General features: G+C 39.1%; 1 pseudogene; it reads left to right on the top strand.

The window, feature by feature from the left end:
• The first annotated feature begins 242 nt into the window (after positions 1-242).
• Positions 243-537, top strand: LOC102830406 (annotated as a pseudogene).
• Positions 538-5,830: the final 5,293 nt, after the last annotated feature.

Below are 5,830 nucleotides of genomic sequence, written 5' to 3'. Positions count from 1 at the left end.
GGACTCAAGTGTGGCAACAATAGTGAGGTTGGCCCAGGATCAGGCAGTGTTTCGTTCTGCTGTGCATAAGGTCGCTATGGGTCGGTACCGACACGATGGCACCTTAACAACAACAACATGAAACAAAATGTGTATGGGGAGAGCGCCTGCGCGTTGGCCAGCTTTTCCCATGTTCGAATTGTGGGTCTCTGTTTGCTATGGTGTATCGAGTGTGGCATGCGAGTTGCGATGACCTGAGAGTCATGGCAGGGCAGGCATTTAGAAAATTTCTTCCCCTCTTTGATCAAGTATTGGTGGAACTGGAACTAAAGGAGGGATTATGCTTCCAGGAAAATCTTAAGGAAAAATACTGCACGCAACAGTAGTAGCTGTTGGGTGTGGATCTAAAGGAGAAAGGGTAGAGAGATGCAACCAGTTAGCCTGAAAGCTGGAGATAAAATTCTTCTTCCAGAATATGGAGGCACCAAAGTAGTTCTAGATGACAAGGATTATTTCTTATTTAGAGAGGGTGGCATTCTTGGGAAGTATGTAGACTGAAATAAATCTCAATTGAAATGGCATCATGTGAAGCTGCTCATTCCACTGAAGTTCTGAAATCTTGCATCATGTAAATAGTCTCCAGGTCTTTCTTTTACAATAAACTAATGATATTCAGTGTCTAAAATTTAGTTTAACTGTACTAATACAAACATGTCCAAATACAAATATGTAAGTCAATGGTTTTTTAAAAAATATGTATGGATTGTTAAGTGGAAAACTGATCTGCTCTGTAAACATTCACCCAATTGACAATAACATTGCTTAAATGTAATATTTCTTGAATTATATGAATAACTTACAAATTGTAAAATCTTTCTACACTGAACCATATTATTAGTTACTTAAGCAGAAGCCTTTTTATTTTTTTTCTCCTTTTCCTTTAATTACTACTTCATTCTCAAAAAATGTTTCTGTTATAAGTTCACTTATACAAAATTGCCACCCCTCGTCTGTCAGTTTGTTGTACTGCGGTGTCTTGTGTGTTTCTGTGATTCTGGAAGCTATGCCACAGGTATTTTAAATATCAACAGGATCACCCGCAGTGGACAGGTTTCAGCTGAGCTTCCAAAGGTAGACTAGGAAGAAGGAGAGAAAGATTACTTTCAAATTTTTAGCCACTGAAAACCTTACGAATAGTGGTGGAACAATGTCAGCACCAGAATATTGAATATTGAAGCATGATGAAGAACACCAGAATATCATCAGATATAGTGCTGGAAGAGGAGCCCCTCATGTTGGAAGACATTCAAAATGAGACTGGGGAAGAGCTGCCTTCTCAAAGTAGAGTTGACTGTGATGACATGAATGGACTAAAGCCCTCGAGATCTTCATTTGCTGATAGGTCTCAATTCAAAATAAAGAGAAACAGTTGTAAACATACAATAATAATCTAAATATGGAATGTACAAAGTATGAATCTAGGAAAATTGAAATTGTCAAAAATGGAATGCATAAACATCGATATCCTAGGCATTAGCTGAAAAGGACTGTTATTGGCCATTTTGAATCTGATAATCACACGGTTTACTATGGTAGGAATGACAAATTGAAGAGGAATGGCGTCACTTTCATCATCAAAAAGAACATCAAGATCTGCCTTGAAGTACAACACTGTCTGTGATAGGATAATATCCATACACATACAAGGAAGACCAGTTAATATCACTATTATTCAAATTTACTCATCAACCACTAAAGCCAGTGATGATGAAATTGAAGAATTATACCAAATTCCTCAAACATTCATTCAAGATATATTGATAATTACTAGTGATTGGAATGCAAATGTTGGAAACAAAAAGGAAGGATCAATAGTTGGAAAATATGGCCCTGGTGATAGAAATGATGCTGGAGAACACTTGATAGAATTTTGCCAGATCAATGATTTCTTCATTGGAAATACTTTTTTTAAACAACATAAAAGATGGCTATACACATGGACCTTACCAGATGGAATACACAGAAATCAAATTGACTACATCTGTGGAAAGAGACAGTAGAAAAGCTCCATATCATCTGCCAAAACAAGGTCAGGGGCACACTGTGGAACAAACAGGCCATCAATTTCTCATATGCAAATTCAGGCTGAAGCTGAAGAAGATTAAAACAAGTCCATGACAGCCAGAAAATGACCTTGAATATATCCCAACTGAATTTAGAGATCATCTGAAGAACAGATTTGATGCATTAGACACTAAAAACAGAAGACCAGAATAGTTGTGAGTTGGCATCAGGAACATCATATAGGAAAAAAGCAAAAGGTCAATAAGAAGACAAGAAGAAAAAGACCAAACTGGATGTCAGAGGAGACTCAGAAACTTGCTCACCAGAGTAAGCAATGGAAGAAATGAGGTACAAGAGCTGAACAGAAAACTTCAAAGGACAGCTCGAGAAGACAAAATCAAATATTATAACGACATGTGCAAAGACCTGGAGTTAGGAAACCAAGAGGGAAGAACATGCTCAGCATCTCTCAAGCTGGGGGAATTGAAAAAACAAAACAAAACTGAAGCCTCAATTGAAGGATTCCACTGGAAAATATTGAAAGATGCAGAAAGCATCAAAGGAAGATGGAAGGAATACAGTCACAGTACCAAAAAGAAATGGTTGATGTTCGAACATTTCAAGAGGTAGCATATGATCAAGAGCCAATGAACTAAAGGAAGAAGTCCAAGGTGTCTTGAAGGCATTGGCAAAGAACAAGGCACCGGGAGTAGATGGAATACAAATGGAAATCTTTCAAAACTCTGACACAATACTGGAGGCACTCACTTCATCTATTCCAAGAAATTTGGAACTGGTCAACTGACTGGAAATTTGCCAAGAAATTTGGAACTGGCCAACTGACTGGGAGAGATCTATATTTGTGCCCATTCCTAAGAGAGGTGACCCAATGGAATGCGGAAATCATCAGACAATATCACTGATATCCCATGTGAGTAAAATTATCTTAAAGATAGTCAAAAAATGGCCACAACCATACATTGACAGAGAACTTCCATAGGTTCAAGCCAGATCCAGAAGAGGACACGGAATGAGGGATATCATTGCTGACGTCAGATGGATCTTGGCTAAAAACAGAGAATACTAGAAAGATATGTGTTTTATTGGCTATGTAAAGGCTTTCGATTATGTGGATCATGAGAAGCTATAGACAACATTGCAAAGAATGAGTATTCTAGAACACTTAATTGTGCTCATGAGGAACCTTTACATAGGTCAAGAGGTAGTGGTTTGAACAAAATAAGGGAACACCAAATGTTTAAAATTAGGAAAGTTACATACCAGGGTTGTATTCTTTCACCATACATATTCAACCTGTATGCTGAGCAAATAATCTGAGAAGCTGGATTATATGAAGTAAAACACAACATCAGGATTGGAGGAAGACTGATTAGCAGCCTGCAATATGCAGATGATACAACCTTGCTTGCTGAAAGCGAAGAGGACTTAAAATACTGATGAAGATAGAAGACCACAACCTTTAGTATGGGTTGCATCTCAATGTAAAGAAAACAAAAATCCTCACCACTGGACCAATAAACAACATCCATATAAATGGAGAAAAGATTTAAGTTGTCAAAGACTTCATTTTGTTTGAATCAACTATCAACACTCATGGAAGCAGCAGTCAAGAAATCAAAAGACGTATTGCATTAGGCAAATCTGCTGCACAAGACAAGAGCAAAGATGTCAGTTTGAGGACTGACTCAAGCCATAGTATTTTCAATAACCTCAGATGCATGAGAAAGTTGGTCAGTAAATAAAAAGACCATAAATTAATTGATGCATTTGAGTTATGGTGTTGGAGGAAAATATTAAAAGTACCATGGACTGCAAAAAGAACAAACCAATCTGTGTTGGAAGAGGTACAACCAGAATGCTCCATGGAAGCCAGGATGGCCAGACTTCATCTCTCATACTTTGGACATATTGTCCTTGGAGAAGGATATCATGTTTGGTAAAGTGAAGGGTTGGAGAAAAAGAGGAAGACCCCCAACTAGATGGATTGGCACAGTGGCAGCAACAGTGGGCTCAAGTGTAGCAATGATTGTGAGGTTGGCACAAGACCCAGTAGTGTTTCATTCTGTGTGCATTGGGTCTCTCTGAGTCACTGTCAACTCTATGGCACCTAACAACAACAAATGACTATAAATGGAGTCCTGGTGCCACGCTGTAGGATAAGCATAGGACCGGAAGGTCAGTTTGAACTGCCAAGTTGATGGCTCAAACTCACCAGCTGCTCCTTGGAAACCCTAAACAGGGTTGCTATGAGTCAGAAATGACTCAAAGGCACTTAACCATAGCAATACCAATAAATAAGATCCTGTTTGGAAATAGGACTTTATTTGTTATGTTAATTAGGTCATACCTCAGGATGGGGTAAAAGTGGGGAATGTTGTTGTTAAGTGCAGTCGAGTTGAATGACCCATAGCGACCCTACATAGGGTTTCCAAGGAGCAGCTGGTGAGCTTGAACCACTGGCATTACAGTTCAAACGACTGCAGTCTGACGCATTAGCCCACAGCACAACACCAAGGTGGGGAATGGAGGCACTAAATCTTCTCACTTCTAGCCATAAAAAGAGCAAAATAGAGACAAATGCATCTATAAGGATTCCTGGTTGTCCTGATGTGGCACTGTAGGATAAGCACTGGATCTCTCATGCTAATCACAATGTTGGCAGTTCACAGCCATCAGCTACTCATCGGAAACCCTATGCAGGGTTGTTGAGTCAGAACCGACTCAACAGCACTTAACAGCAACAACAACTAACAGCTGAAATAGAAAAGGACCTCCACTACTAGCCTCCTAAACGGTGAGAAAATAAATTTCTGTTTTTTAAAGCCACTCACTCGTGGTGTCTTTGTTGTTATGGTGTTGTTGTTTGTTGTTAACTGCGACAGAGTCGTTTCTGGTTCATAGAGACCCTGTGTATGGTTTTGGAGGAGCAGCTGGTCAGTTTGAACCACTAACAAAACAAAACAAAAACAGAGGGACTAGAAGCAAATACTGTGGAATGAAGATGCAAAGAAGAGATTGTAATCTTTGTAATGAAACGATGAGTGTAAAACTGCTGTTCCCCCATGTAAACTAATCACTCAATTCATAATGAAAACTTTCAAAAAAAAGAAGCAAATACTGTTGAATGATGATGCATGGAGGGGATTGTAATCATTGCAATGAAATGAAATATGGTAGTATGAGTGAAAAACCGATGTTCTCCCATGTAAACTATCACTCAATTCATAATAATAATAATAATATTAACAGCCAAGAAAACCCTATTGAGCAGTTTTACTTTGTAATTCATACATCTTTAATCAGTCAGAATTGACCCAACAGCAATGTATTTACAGAGCAGGAGTTCCTCGATGGCACAATTTGGTTACTAACTGAAAGCTTGGGAGTTCAAATCCACCCAGAGGCAACTGGGAAGAAAGGTATGATGAATTGCTTCTGAAAGGTTACAGCCATTTGAAAACCCTATGTAGTTTTACTCTGAAACATATTGGGTCGCCATGAGCCAGAATGGAGTCCTGGTGTGGCTCTGTGAGTTAGTTAATGCGCTGGACTGCAAAGTTGGTTTGAACTGCAGGTTGGTGGTTCAAACTCACCAGCCACTCCTTGGAAATCCTCTACAGGGTTGCTATGGATCGGAACAGGCTCGACAGCACTTAACAACAATGAGCCAGAATAGACTCTATGTCAACTTCGTTTTTGTCATTTTATTTTGTTTATACAGAGCACTTAGGCTGTGCCTGAACAGATACAGGTTAGTGCTGATGGC

Source organism: Chrysochloris asiatica, unplaced genomic scaffold, assembly GCF_000296735.1.
Source record: "Chrysochloris asiatica unplaced genomic scaffold, ChrAsi1.0 scaffold00011, whole genome shotgun sequence".
Lineage (NCBI taxonomy): Eukaryota > Metazoa > Chordata > Mammalia > Afrosoricida > Chrysochloridae > Chrysochloris > Chrysochloris asiatica.
This window is presented reverse-complemented; position numbering and strand designations above follow the sequence as displayed.